Raw genomic sequence first — 16,203 nt, forward strand, 5'->3', positions numbered from 1 at the left:
GCCTAAATCTCTTTAACTAGAACCAGTTCTTGAGGCAGAATTGTTCCCTAGGAACCAAGCATTGTTGTTTGTGCTGAGATTCCTGAAAAGGGAGATTGGCAGTGTACTGTCTGTGACCATTCTGTTTAAGGATGGGATATACGTGTAAATAAACAAGTCATACTAAGACTATACCCAGACATCAAGTCACTAATTTCTCCTCTAATGGGAAGCTGACTTGTAATCATATCACCACTACATAACTCTTATACTGCTTTTCATCAGTAAATCTGCAAGATTCTAAGATCTGTTACCTCTTGGCCAAGGGACAACATCATTAGTAGTAGTAAATATTCATGTTATTGTGGTAGCAACCAAAAGTCCCAACCAAGATTGGGCCCCCAATGTGCTGGGAGCTATACGGATATAGCATAAAGACAATTGCTACTCCAGATAGCTCACTATTTAAAAGACGCAAAATAGAAGAAGGATAAAAGGATAGTCATACAGGCAAGTTAATATGGTGAAGAACCGGAGCCAAAAATTGAGAACCAAATGTGTTTCTGAAGTGACCTGTCCTGATAGTCTAAAGAGAGCATAGTAAGCTGTCATATGAATTTAAGAAGTTACTACTGTAGATGTCACTGTCACACTAGATGTGGAAATGCTGCTGCAGTTCTGCCTAACTGGAAAAAAACCCTGACTCCTAGCAACAACAAGAGGAAGGTTAGACCCTACAAAATATGTGTAAAAATAATAGGGAGCAATCAATTATGAAGCAGAAAATTCCTTGCTGCTAGAATGATGCAGTTTAGTCACAGTGCAACAAAAAGTGTCACACAGTGAACAGCAATTCCAGATATTTACAAAGTCCTTTTGGGTTATAGATTTTATATAAACATAATAAATAAGGTATTCACAAGCCAAGAAGTCCATTTTGAAATAGAGCCGTCTAAATATACACTTATTTTTTGAAAGAAGCCCAGCTAGCACTAATTTGGCCTTTGTAGTTGGAGGCCACATGATCTTGAAGATTCCTGAAGTTCTTTCTTAATAGATTGTTCCTGTAATTCTTATAAATGCTGCTATATAGTGTAACAGAGCATGAGTGTAGCTATCAATGAGTGTAATAGGTAGTTAAAAATGTGAAAATAGTTTTAAATATGCTGTTCATCAATAAGTGCCTCTGCCACTTCCTCTTTTCAAGACAGCTAGGTTAAGAGCATACAAGCATGTTTCATTTGCTGTGTGTATTTTTATAGTTATATAAAGAATCTTTGACACTCTTGTAATATGAAAATCTAGTGCATTGCGCATATTGCAACAAAAAATATCAAACTACTTTGTGTAAATATGTGAATATGGGCTAAATTTCACAAACCTTAACCATGAACTAAGTCCTTACTGAAATGGCTAGTCAAGGGTACAGATGTCTAGTTACTGATCCCATGAACAGAGAATTGCTGGATCCAGCTGTATTTGAATGAGTCCTAAAAGTAAAATTCCCAGACAAAATCTTATAAGATGGAGTCTGTGGAAGGGCAGAGTGCATGTATTATCAAACTCACATAGTACAATGCTACTTTTGAATACAAGGAATGATTGAAGAAAGGCATCTCTGCAAGATTATGATGTCTCACAAAAAGTCAAACCACTTCAAGCTGAGGAAATCGTGCTGATAGCACATGTGGAATGCTTCTAGCTGTTCCAAGTCTGCCTGTAAGAGGGATCAAGATTCTGACCCATATATCCATGCAGGTAATACACAGGTTCGTTAGATCCCGAGCTTTGTCTCAGCTCAAAGACATTTTTGCATCCATAAGTAAGATATGGACTTCATGCAATAGGCAGCAAGACAGACATTGAGAAATGCCCAGTTTGCTGTAACAATTTGAACTCTGCTTGAAGCCTACAAAGATCAATTTATCAGTGTTCTCTACAGTACTTGACCCCACTTGCTCTGGGAGTTCTGGTGGCCCAGCTCTAAGGTTCTGGACACTGCTCTTCTGTCATGGAGACATTCAACCCCATATTGTGGGCAGCAGCTTAGAAACATTGGAGGGCAGGGATGGAATTCTCTGACTTCTCCACAAGCAATGCAGAGTCATCGGTGTAGTCTTGGTCAGTGAACACTTCTTGACCAAGCTTGAGTCAGATATATGTAATGGCAAGTCCTAATATCCAGTTGATAGCTTGACAGAATAGTCCCAAGGCAAGAAAGCATTCCTGCTGCACATCTGAGGTTGTGTAGAAATGTGGCATAAATGGCTGAAAGGAATTATCCAGGACATGGCAAAAAGGTGACCATGAGATCCTAATCAACTCCCTGGCCAACAAAGCAGAGGATGGCCTAAAGCACAATAATCTGAATCCTCTCTCCAGAGCCTAGTTGGCAGCCATAAACAGCCTTCTGACATCCCCATCATGAAACCAGACTGCTCTCATCGATGGATGATGTCCTGGATAGATCTAAAACACATGATGAAAGGGTACTGAACTATGCACCTGCTAGCGACTGTCCAGAACTACGTGACCTGGGAAACCACATGGCTGAAGACCCAGGGACAAACACTGATCCTCTGTTATTTGAGGAAGTATGAACGGCCATGCAAAAGTTATGGAATGAACATATTGTTGGACCTGAGAGTACTTCACTTGAGCTGCTCAAAGGTTCTTTGGAACAGCGAACATCAGCTTGCATGTTGAAATTTCTTAAGTTTCATTGTTTTGAAATTTTAGACAGAATGGTTTGAGGTTTAATTTCTCTAATTTAATATGGGCAATTAATCACTGTTACAAAAGTTGGGTGGAATGATAGATCATTAACTAGTGAATATGCTATGAATATGAGCCATTTCAAGTGAAATGAGTCACACGACTCAGATGTTCTAAACTGTCAATTCCATCTTCAAGATGGGGGATAGCAGAAGAAATGTACACTCACTTTCCTTTATAATATAGGCTTTTCGTAACACTCATAAGGGAACTCCAGAAAGGGAAATTATCAGATGATGATGTTTGGGAAGTAGATGCACTATGTTGTGTCTTCAAACAATGAGCCAGGAATGTGATTTTTCTCATGACAGGCACCATGTCCATGCACTCCCTTTAGCATTTCATCTAACCCTTTGTTTTGTGATAGGAAAAGCTGTCAGAACAATACCAAAAAACTAGCGAGTGATGGAACTCCCACCACTGTGCATATTTTAGTACTCCCTTTCCAATCAAATCATGATATTGGATGGGGTCAGACAAACTTTCACATTTTAATATGCAGATATTGAATTAAAATCCACAACTGAACTCCAATACATGCTTTGCTAAACCACACACTTTATAATCTTCACCAAAAAAAACCCATCAGTCTCTCCCCATGTTTCAGCAAAGATTTAGTAACAGCTGCTGCAAAGACTTATTTCAGGATTTAATTATTTTTGCAAAATATACTACTGTGCATTTATTCGTTAACGGTGAAGTAGAGTCAGGAGAATACTGCAAATAGTATTTACCCAAATATTTGCTCAAACTTCTCTCTCTTCAGCTTTGTCTCTCTTCCTGTTGTTAGTGAACATTTGAACAGCTGTGTTTGATTTGCAAAAAAGGTCACCTGATGTGGAGTTTAAACACGTACAGTCACATTTCTACAAATGCTCAAGGCATGATGGCAAAGCTACAAGGAGATCACTTGGGATCTGACCCTTGCATTTGTCTGTGGCTTAAGCACCTCTGTTTGGCAGTCAATGTTTTTCATCTTTAGCTGCTGTGTCTAGTTGATAGCCCTGTTGGCTAAAGATCATTAAAATCATTAAGGGCAATTATTACATTTAATGGTTTATCCACCTAATTTATCATGATGGTAAGCTTTTGAGAGCAAGAAATATAATTTGCAATATATGCATCATACAATGGGACCCCCTAATTTGTTGAGTGCTCCAGACACTATCACAATATAAACGTTAAATATTATTGTGGCAAGGGATCACTAGATGGTGCTATTACATATACTCTTACAAGTTCTTTTTCTTAGACTGTGATAAAACTTTAATTTTAGAACAATTGCTGTGTTGTTTTTGATCTTCTGTTGTCGTTTCTTTGGCAGAATTGGTGCAAGCAGCAAGGGAATTTGGACTTTGCTGTGATCTCTTTGTGAAGAGACAATTCTTGAGGCAGAGATGGTCCCCAGGAAGCGGCCAGTGGCACCTCTTCTTTTTTATGAAAAGAGCAACATTTACAAATTAACAGAAAGATGTGAAATCCATTTGAGAGCTTCAGGAGATGCAGAATGCATCTTTGCTATATCTCCTGGAAATGAAAAAAATGGGAGACTTGTTCACAATATGGTCAATGGTTTGGAAGTCTCTCCATTTACACTGTGGAGAATCTTTAGCCCTCCCTTTGTGCATCAGGTGCACTCATCTTCTGTGTGGTGTCCTGATGTAGTTAATGATCATTCAATGTCTTTGGTGGAGCAAGAAACCAGGCAGTTTGATTGTGGGATCATCTGTAAGGTGCTTACTGTTTACATCAGAGCCTGCCCATTGTACCACCACCTCCTGGTGTTTTCAGGCTGAAGCTGAATGACAGAAGAGCTTCTCCAGCCACCCAAAATGGTCAGCAAAACTTAAGGTGAGTGTGAGGACAGTGAACAAGGTTGTCATGCAGAGGGAGCTTTTGGTTAACAAGAGCTTTCTCATATTCCACTCAATGTAGCCATCTCTTGCTGGATGGTTGGAAGAGGGATGACTGCGAAGACTAGAAGCCAAGGCAGCAGAGTGGATTTCAGGGTGCTAGTTATAAGTCTCATTGCTCCATTTAGCTGGGTATCAATAAGGTCTGTGTTTCTTTCCCAAACAGATGTGCAGTACTCAGCTGTGGAGTAAACTAAAGCTAGTGTTGCCATTTGTAGCATTCCAGTGTCACAACCCCCACTAATTTTTGGATGATATTAAATGGTACTTGATTTCAGAAAGAGGAGATTACCAGCCTACCACTTGAGACCACCACTGTTCCAGAACTGGTGTATGTGTGTAAATGAAAGAAGTTGCACTAAGAATATAACAGGCTAATTTCTCCTCTAACAAGAAACCAACCTGTAAGCCCTTGACATCCGCTACTACTCAACAGAGATGACAATATTGCTAATAGCATGGATGTTATCTTTATGTAATTCTTGCTCCTAATTCTAGGGCAGGTGTGTGCAGTTGTGTCTCTATTTCCCCTCTCACTCAGCCTCTCCCTCCCAAGCTGGACCTGAGAAGCCGTTCTGACAAAAGTTTTGTCAAAATCAACATTTTCCTGCAAAGTTTCAGTTTCAATTAATTGGCTTTTTCTGGCAAAAAACAGTTTCATCACAAAATTCCAAAACACATTTTAATGATAGACGCCGCTCAGGGAAAAGTCCTAGTAAGAATCCAGCTGAGAAGGCTTAATATTGAAATAAAAAGAAAGTCACAGACTGAAGTGTAACCATTAAAAACAAATTATAATAATATATTACCAGAAAATTAGCAGTTTGGAAAAATCATCCTTTTCTGATATGGTTCTAATATTTCCTCAAGGTTTAATACTCTGACGCTGGTGTTGTGAGGTGGATGGCTTCAGTTTCAGTTCAGGAAAGCACTGGCTTATGCGCTTGCCTGAATCAGATCCTTAAATCTTTATCTTTCCTTGTAAACCAACATCTCAGAAATAGCTATTCTTTAATGCAAAACAGCAATTAAATCTGAAGCCCCACCCTTTGGCTGCTTTGTTTTTCTTGTGGGATAAAGACTAGAAAACAGATCAAGTAGTTACAGCATCATTATCTGTTCATCCTTTCACATTAATGCAGTTCTGCCATTGACATGATTTATAAATAGTAATGCTTGTAAAAAGGAAATCACTGTTGTTGTTTCTGGCCATGCATAGCATGTTGAAATTAAAAACAGGGCTGTAAACTGGATATGCTGTCACCTTTGTTGCAGCTCATCAAGAAATTTAATTCATAAATCCTTCAGCAATGTTGTGCTTGGATTCCACTAAGCACCAAAATTCCAGTCACTGAAATAGATTTAATTATCCTCTTCAACTGCAAGTGGAATATTTATTGTTGTGGGAATAAGGATGTAAGGGTGCTTGCAATGTCACTGTGCTATATAACCTTTTCATGAACCATTCATTAATGTAGTAGGTATGAATGCTGAGCACAATAAAGGTGACAGATTTCAGTCCAATCAGTTTTGATGTATACAGTTATTTAAAGACACAACTGAACTGAATTAGGGTGATGGTGGCATCAGTGGGAAATCAAATTCACCCACAAATATAGAGCCTTACACAGAACAAAAGGAGTGGGTATAATGAACTAGATTATTTTCTACAAAACTATTATAGTACCCACCATTTTGTATGTTCCTGATCAAGGTAAGTATGAAGACTATTTTTAAAGAGAAATTGGTTGCACAAGCCATTTCTTCATTTAAAAAAAAAATCAGCTTTCAAATGGAAGTTGATACAACAAATGAAAGAGCAACACAAGAAAGACATGGGCAAACTTATCAAATACAAGAAAAATGCCCATAGTAAAGAATATGGTTATAGATTATTGTAAAATAAGAAAGCATAAAAGAATATAATGTGACAGAAATACAGTTAACAGAATGAGCTATATCTTGTTGAGTCATAATATAGTGATGAGAACATAATATTTTGAAGATAGAAGTAATGAAGCTGGCCAAGTTAAATGAAGGAGGAATATTCACATTATGTTCTATTTTAACATACAAAAATAATCACGGATAGCACAGAATGAAGAATATACTCCTGAATAAAAATCATGTCTCCCCAAAATATTCACAGTCTTATAATATTAATAATGACCACTAAATTATATTATGTAGCACTTTTCATGCCAGAATATTCCAAGGCACTTTATGAACTATGGGCCAAATTTTGTTCCTTGATAAGTGTGTGCAATTTCTCCTAAAGTTAATAGGAGCCATTGGTTTACATTCAAAGACAGAGGGCTACATTTTGTCTCTGTTACACCTGGACCCATTTCAGCAAGGCTACTTTGGATGATGGGGCAAAAGAGTGTGAAAAGCCCTTCAGAAATTTCTGGGACACAAGCTGCTACACGTATCATTGTTATTGGCATGTTAGCACTAATCAGACTAAAGTAGTTTACAATATACTTTGGGGAACACAACTTCTAGCAAGTTGAACTTAAAATTTTAAATTACAACTTATTTTCATTTTTAAAACTATGCATTCCCTTTATTGTGCAATTGGTGCATTTAACAAAACATTTTATTTTCTAACCATTGTTATGTTTTAATTATACAATAAATGAAGACCTAGTAGAGATTTCTTATCAGCAAATCTTTGGATGTTGTTTTTGTCTACACTCTTCTGTTAGTGTGGTTTTGTAATATAATGTTTTTCTCTGGTATATTGACATGGAGCTCTAACCCAATACAATGTATGCTTAAAAATAAAATTATGATTCCTAGCCAGATCACTTAAGAGCCTAGACAATTATAAACAAATAAGCCTCACTTAATGTAAGTATAGCAAGTTATGTAAATTGATTGAAAACCTTACTTCAGGATAAGATAACTACATTTTCAAAATCAGACACTGGGAAAATTGTAGCAAATTTTTGGGGTTGTGAAATAGTCATAGACTACTGTACTGGGTGGCACAGAATGGGAAGGAGGCAAACATCCCGCAGTGCTGAAGAAACAGGTCCAAGACTATTTAGAAGGTTTAGACATACACAAGTCCATGGGGCCGGATGCAATGCACCCGAGGGTGCTGAGGGAGTTGGCTGAGGTGATTTCAGAGCCATTGGCTATTATCTTTGAAAGCTTGTGGCAACAGGCGGAGGTCCCTGAGGACTGGAAAAAAGCAAATCTAGTGCCCATCTTCAAAAAAGGGAGGAAAGAGGATCCAGGGAACTACAGACCAGTCAGCCTCATTTCAATCCCTGGAAAAATCATGGAGCAGGTCCTTAAGGAATCCATTTTAAGGCACTTGGAAGAGAGGAAGGTGATCAGGAACAGTCAACACGGATTCACCAAGGGAAAGTCATGCCTGACCAACCTGATTGCTTTCTATGATGAGGTGACTGGCTCTGTGGATGTAGGGAAGGCGGTGGATGTGATATACCTTGACTTTAGCAAAGCTTTTGATACTGTCTCTCACACTATTCTTATCAGCAAGTTAAAGTAGTATGGGTTGGATGAATGGACTATAAAATGGATAGAGAACTGGCTAGAGCATAGGGCTCAACGAGTAGTGATCAATGGCTCCATGTCTAGCTGGCAACCGGTCACAAGCGGAGTTCCCCAGGGGTCGGTCCTGGGGCCGGTTTTGTTCAACATCTTTACTAATGATCTGGAGGATGGGGTAGATTGCACCCTCAGCAAGTTTGCAGACGACACTAAGCTGGGGGGAGTGGTAGATACCCTGCAAGGTAGGAATAGGATACAGAGTGACCTAAACAAACTAGAGGATTGGGCCAAAAGAAATCTAATGAGGTTCAACAAAGAAAAGTGCAGAGTCCTCCACTTAGGAAGGAAGAATCCCATGCACAGCTATAGACTGGGGACCAACGAGCTAGGCAGCAGCTCTGCAGAAAAGGACCTGGGGGTAACAGTGGATAAAAAGCTGGATATGAGTCAGCAGGGTGCCCTGGTTGTCAAGAAGGCTATAGCATATTGGGCTGCATTAGGAGGGCATTGCCAGCAGGTCACGGGAAGTGATTATTCCCCTCTATTTGGCATTGGTGAGGCCGCATTTAGAATATTGTGTCCAGTTTTGGGCCCCCCACTACAAAAAGGATGTGGACAAGTTGGAGAGAGTACAGCGGAGGGCAACAAAAATGATTAGGGGGCTGGAGCACAGGACTTATGAGGAGAGGCTGAGGGAACTGGGCTTGTTTAGTCTGCAAAAGAGAAGAATGGGGGGGATTTGATAGCGGCCTTTAACTACCTGAAAGGGGGTTCCAAGGAGGATGGGGCTAGGCTGTTCTCAGTGGTGGCAGATGACAGAACAAGGAGCAACTGTCTCAAGTTGCAGGGCGGGAGGTCTAGGTTGGACATTAGGAAAACATTTTTCACTAGGAGGGTGATGAAGCACTGGAATGGCTTACCTAGAGAGGTGGTGGAATCTCCATCTTTAGAGGTTTTTAAGCTGAGGCTTGACAAAGCCCTGGCTGGGATGATATAGCTGAAGTTAGTCCTGCTTTGAGCAGGGGATTGGACTAGATGACCTCCTGAGGTCCCTTCCAACTCTAATATCTATGATTCTATGATTCTAATACAAAAGTGTACTACTGTAGCTACTACCATCTCCTGACTCAACAGCAACATATCCATATGTCTTTGAATAGAGGATATTTTTCAGCAGAGAGTTTTGAATGAGTATATCATGAAACACTGAGGCAGCGTTAACTTCACTTTGAGCCAAACAGAAGCACTGGAATCAAGAGAAAAGTCAAATGAGTGTTGACCCTGGCAAACACTGTTCGTCACACTAAATGCTCATTCCACAGCATTGTAAGTTCTTGGCAAACACAGAAAATTCTACTTGGTACAGCAATGCTCCTTGAACATAGATTTTGTAGTTATAAAAAGAAAGTGATTCGACTGATGAAATGTTGTGGTTTTTTTTTTTTTTTTTTTTTTTTTCATTTTAAAGTGTTCTCAAAGAAGTTCCCCAGGACATCGGGATATAATAGAAAAATCAAGACTTGGTAATTTTATTTAAGGTTTAACTAATTCTCTAAGGCTTACTCTCCCCCACCTCCACTTTAAACTCTCAATCCAGGGTAATTAGAAGAAGCTCTTCCTGGAAAGATATTTTAAGAAGAATAAAGTTTCTGAGCTACTAATTGAACAGCTATGTCTTTACAAGAAAGAAACAAAATAAACAAAATATTAAAACTAAACAACGGAGAATAGGAATGATTCCCTTCGGACATCAATTACATTCAAGTACAATTCAAAAGAGAGCTTACAAACAAATTATCAGAACAAACTAGGTTTTCTGGCTTGCCCTTGACTGAGTTTAATACCCGGAAAACCTTAATAATTATTACCAATAAAAACCAACCAACCATACTCAACTAATTTCCCAGGGTCATTTCTACACAGTCAGTAGCTGATTTATATAAATTCTTTGACCTTAAAATAATTACCTAATCATTATCACACAACAAGATGAACTTCAATAATAACTACCAATAAATGATCACTGGTACATATATATCTCCTTCACAATTCAATGTTCAGAAGTAGATTGCTTAGTACTACAACATTTAATTTCAATAAACCTCATCTGTATGTTTCAGAATACAGTATTCATAACTGAATGCTGAGACTATACTTTGGTTCCTTTAAACACCAGTTCTTTATACCAGACACAACAGAATCCTTTTTTTTCCTGTTAGAACTCAAAGCACATATTTGTAAACATCTTGCAAATGAAATTATGCAAGTATCAGTACACTTCAAGTCCAATAGAGATATTTCTAGGACCACCAAACTCCCTTGAGGGATAATTCTGTGACTAGAAATTATAATTAATACTATTTTTTATTTCCATCAAATCTATATCTATCTATCTATATAGGTGGCTGACTTACGGATAAAGATTGATAACTACTTTATACACATTTGGTTTTACCCATAAGTTTGTTTCAGTGTCTCAGCTGCTGAAGCTGTGGTGTGATGTTTACATGTGGAGAATTCTTTTGTTATTCCTTAAGATTCTTCTTCCATAGTGGAAGGTTTCTGATGTTAACTGGAGCTCCATGTGAAGATGCAAAAGAGTCCTTTTATATTGCATCTGCATGTCACTGATTTCTATGAAAAGTGTAAATAAGCTCTTTTAGATTGAGTTACTTGAAGAATGCCTGAATCTTTTGCCTGCACACATTTTGAAACATCTGATATGAAAATACAGAAAATACCTTGATTAATTGTCTTATGAAACAGGTATTTATAAAGTTTGCCAAATGTTACAAACTTATAACTTGTGAACAATTTTGATAATTTGTTCACAAACAATGCTGGCAGTTCAGGAACCTTATGGACATACTTTCCTAACATATCTTCAAATTTCACTTAATTAAAGTTAAAACTGCATGAAGTCCTTTATCTATCAATAGTTTATATAATCTTTAATTCTTTAAGTGAACAACATCCCTTTTCAAACTTCCTGAAGATTTTCATTTGTTCTGCATTGAAGAGTTTAATTTCTACACTGATTTGGTGTGGCCAAACTTGTGAAAACTTCAGTTTTACTCCAAAATGTATGGTCAACATTTAAGCTGTTTACCAAATATACTACAAGGTTAAAGGGCATCACACACATTATTAATAATAAGCATGTTCATGCCATTATTTGGTATTTAAAGCTAAATATATCAAATCACTTTGTTTCTCTTTCACTTATAATTCTTTAAAAACAAAATCATCAAAATTATAACAAAACTGATTGAAAAGGATCCTCGTTTTATCTCGTTTTATTTGTTAATTCAAAGCTGTGCTCTAGATCTTTGTAGCAATAATATCAGAAAGATATTTTGTAACTCAGTCAATGTATTTTAATATTGAAAGAAGAAAAAGGCCCAGTGCAACCTGTTTCCCCCGCCCCATTATTAAAAGGGAGAAATACCTCTTTACTATGAATCATTAAAGCCATGGGTGTGAACATATGCAAAGTTTCTCAAGGCAAGCCAATGATGTATCAGAAAGTAAAATCTCTGTCTTGCATTATATTTGTGTTAAAATGTACATGAAATAAAAGAAAAGATACTCAGCTCTTTTTCAATCTTAGGTCTTGATCTTTTAATTCACTGCACCTGTATTGAGCTTATTAGGGTCAATAAGACTCTGTGCTGGCCCATGGTGTACCTGGGAGCACTGAATTACAGCAGCAGTGCCTTAAAAGGAAGATCTCAGGGCAGGATTTCAGGGGTGCAAGGTTTCATCTTTCCCAAACCCTGTTGAAACGCCCTCCCCTCTCAGGAAAGCCAGTTTATTCAGGGTTTATGCAGTGAAGAAGATTATGACTATATTATTTTGGTGAGAGACTAAAACATTGCTTTTCTATGGAGCTGTGCAAGTCTGAGGTAGTGAAAAAGCTTCTTCTGATAAACTATAAATGCACATTGCAAAGTGTATCAATTAATAATCACCCTCAGATAAAGCATTAATAGAGGGTCACACCTAATAGTAAGGTTACATTTGTAAATGGGTTATAAAGCTTTTATAAATTATTAATAGATGTTATAAATACGTTACAGACATGCATAATATGTTATGGATGCTTATAGAGGGTGTTAATTAGTAGAGGGTGTTGTAGGTAGTTCTAACCCCTGTCTATAAGCAGCCTACTGAACAGCTATACTCTGTATCAATCTAGAAGAACTGATTAACTATTCATTAAAATGCTATTAATCTCACTGATTTATAATTGAAAATGTAATGGAAATACAAACACAAACTTAATAGAAAGGGTGAAAAAATATGTTTATTAGAATATTAAAAAGGTAGATGTGCTAATTTACAGTCTAACTTTGTCATCCTTCTTCATGCTCAGTAGTAAGGCTGTCCAAAAAGCAACAATTCCATTCCACAAATAAAACAGAGGCTTTGTAGCTTATAGGACTAGCCTCCTTGCTTGCATATATATATATCTTTACTGATAGATTTAAGTATTGTTGTTTTATTATAATAGAGTCATAGACTCATCTTAAAGTATTATAGCTGTAATGCAAGGGACCTTACAGGCTGTATCCTGCATGAAAGCTAAGGCAGTTAGCATACATATGTTCAGGACCTTTGTCCCAGATAAGTAATGATGAGTTAAAGGATAAGACATATATGGTTATAACCTTTACCCTAGATAAGTCAGGAGGTGTCAAAATGGGGGGGGCGCTGTCTCAGGTTATGCCCCAAGTAAATGTCACAGATACACCTCAGAACCCACAAAAAGGGCCAGAAATAACAAAGGTGAGATAAACGAACTGTCTGGAAAGGATGTGGATATGTCATTAATATGCACGAACCTGCCAGCCTATAGAATAAGTGTACCCAAATAATTTGGGGGTGAAGAATCCAAGTTTGGACTTAGAAGAAGGACCCATATTGCTCAGGGTATAAGAAGGGGCAAATCATGTTACTTGGGGTGATCATCAGCTACTCCTTCTTGAAGTTTCTTTTAGTTAGTGTATTAAGATTCCTTCGCTTATACTTAGTATTATTTGTACAGTTAGTCTTAGCCTTACAACTCTTGGCTCTCGAGCAGTGCCTAGGTCTCCACCCCTCTACTCAAGAGTTGAGACACCGGACATCTCTCTCAACCAGGTCATCAGGGAAGGGTGTGAGTATATTAATCCAAAGGATACTGTAGAAATATATATATATCACATGAGTCTCTAAAATAAGACTATTATCCATTATCCATGTGATTATCCATTTCCTTTTAATCAGTCATTTGTCTATCATTTTATGTTATTTTGATAAAAGCTTATAAAATTATCCAAATTCGGCTATCAGTGTGAGCATTCCTGTCGTGCATCCTGGGGTCCCTATAAAACTCTTCTGGAGCCTGATTCCAGGAGAAGAACCTCATTACCTTCTGATTAGATCAATTGGCGAGCCTATAACCCCATTCAAATGACTAAAACACCCAAAATCAGGCTACAGGCTTCAAAATTTGTTTTCATTCTCATGCAGAACAAAAATGAGACCTTTGAAATATTTTTTTAATGAAAAAAAGACAAGTAACCCATCCTAAAATAGCCAATAGCATTTCTGGGTAAGGCCCTCAGCTAGTATGTGGGAGGCCCAGATCCAAGTTCCCATTCTGAATCAAGCAGGCTTTTACCCTACCATCATGTGGTTAGCTGTTCTGGGGTAGTTGGTGTCCCTGAATTTCTCCTTGAAATTCCACCCCAAACCTAATACATTTCTGCAAAACATTTCAGTTTCAATGACATAGCGTTTTTCAGTGGAAAATAATTTCACCAATATATATATATATATATATTTTTTTTTTACAAGCTCTACTAATTAGCACCGTGTTCAACACATGGGGCCATAGCACTGTTCATTAAGTGAGATACCATTCAACATAAGGTTGGAAGAATTGAGTCTTTTTGTAAGATCTTGGATGTTCAAATCAATAAAGTAATAATAAAAAAAGTCTTATCTATCTTATTTTTTCTTCTTTAAAATGTAATTTGAGTTTTATAACTCCTGAACACAACAACATTCCTTTCCAGCCTGAGACTCCTACATGCATTGACTTCCACCAATTTGTAAGTCTGTTAAAAATCCCAGGAAACAGGTGGTTACAATAGAAACAGGTGAAATAGTCTTCAGCTGTAATGCACAGTGGATGAGCTATAGTTAAAGATTCCTTCTGAGAAGTCTAAAAAAGTAAACTTTATAAATTATCTTCTTTTCTGCCAATAAATTCAAAGGCTCCTTAAAGCTTCCACCATAACAAAGAGAAGACAATCAAGACTGGAGCCAGAAAAACTCTACAGTAGACAGTGACAGTCAGGATAGGACCAATTATTTTTGTATTTGCAAGAGGAGTTGTCTGTTGCTGGCTTGTATGTTTTAATGGTTTGCTAGAAGGTGAAAAATAAAAGATGTGTCCTTGGACAGATAGTTTTCCTTGAAACTGCTTCACGCGTCTTAATTTACCACTGCTACATTTTCAAACACAATATGCCCAAGAGCCTCTTTTGTCAGGAAGTATCATTGAAGCATAGAGAGGGATGTTTAGAATGAATTTATCTTTAATTGGGAGCTGAAGTATAGTAGCTTCCAATCATCCTTTAACACAAGGCTCCGTTTTTCCCTTTATATCAAAGGTAAGAATTTATTAATGTTTTGCACTACCAAAAATCTATTAAGCACTTTAAAAGATCAGGTAAAGGCATCTTACAGCAACACTGGAATGTGCTATCAAAATATTTTCAAAAGTAATTTGGAGGCTAAGATAGGAATTCTGCTAGTGGAATATAGCTTCCAATGCACTTTACTCTACCATCTGTACAGTAAGCATCATCATAAATGAAGATATAGTATAGCAAACCAAATTATGCCTAAAATATTCAAGTACAAATTCTGAAGAAACTGGACAACTTATGGATAATACAAGAAATGAAGTTGCCCTGTTCTTTTCACAGCTGAGCGCTTCTAAATTGCCAGAGGAAAAAAAAAAAAGTTCTTTCAAAAAGGAGAAATCCAGTTTTACCAGAGACCACTAACAATTTTACAAGTTATTTTTCAAAATAAATTATCTTTTTTCAATAACTTGCACATATGTCACTTCTAATATTTAAGCCAGTGAAATAAACATACACATTTCTAAATATGAAGTAAACTACAATTAAAGGAAAAGAAACAAGAATTTTGTTGCCTAAGGCTCCAACACTACAAACACTTTTGCATATTTTTAGTTTTACACACAGTGAGTAGTCCCTCCAAACATTTCTCTGAATGATGGGGTGGTGTCTTCCTTCTAACACACTGATGTACACCCAGTTTAATCAGTTCTAGCAGAAAAGACCATTAAATATAGGCATCTACCCTTTATTATGGAATTGCCACCCCCCACTCTAACACCAGCAAATAAAGAAGAAAGAGAAGAAACCAAAGTCCTTGTCCTGCTACAAATATTAATCCATGTGTTTTGCTACCTTCCTCCTCCCCATTTCAACTGGAATTCTAACAGGAGCAAGCTAACACAAGGGTTCAGGTTTATTGAATTTCATGTCACTTAGAACCATATTTGTTGAACCCAGTGTAAGAGTACATCACCCTTACCAATAAAAGCAAAAACCAGCAGAAAACATGAACTGAGTACTTACTAACTAGCAAAGTAGAAATGCCTCTTTCAGGAGCAAAATGGCTTCTTTAGTGTTGCAGCTGTTTGATTCTGCCCAATTTAAAGTGCAGGAAGGTATGCTGGGAAAACAAGTTTGAATAAAAGGAGACCACTTTAAAAAGGGTACTAAAAAGAGTTAATAGGAGCCAAGAATCTAGCAAAGAAAGGCCTACTTCTGTGTTGTATATAGTGTTACCATATTGTAAACCACTGATTAGTACATACTATGTGTTCTCCTCTATGTCCAGTATACAGAGAATGGATGAGTTACAGTCTTTGGCTTCAAGGGGCTAGATTCACAAGGGGAATTTAGCTTAACTGCCATTTTTG

At 37.4% G+C, this 16,203-nt stretch overlaps 1 long non-coding RNA gene across 1 annotated transcript in view; it reads right to left on the reverse strand.

Annotated features, from left to right (window-relative positions):
• Positions 1-15,879, reverse strand: part of LOC137167162 (uncharacterized) — an 88,279-nt gene extending 72,400 nt beyond the window's left edge. The window contains exon 1 of the long non-coding RNA XR_010924032.1: positions 15,857-15,879. This is a non-coding gene — a long non-coding RNA (uncharacterized lncRNA). The remainder of the gene's footprint in view (positions 1-15,856) is intronic.
• Between the last annotated feature and the right edge of the window lie 324 nt (positions 15,880-16,203).

Source organism: Emydura macquarii, unplaced genomic scaffold, assembly GCF_026122565.2.
Source record: "Emydura macquarii macquarii isolate MOO-44397 ecotype Brisbane River unplaced genomic scaffold, CSIRO-AGI_Emac_v2 contig_320, whole genome shotgun sequence".
In the NCBI taxonomy this organism is placed as follows: domain Eukaryota; kingdom Metazoa; phylum Chordata; order Testudines; family Chelidae; genus Emydura; species Emydura macquarii.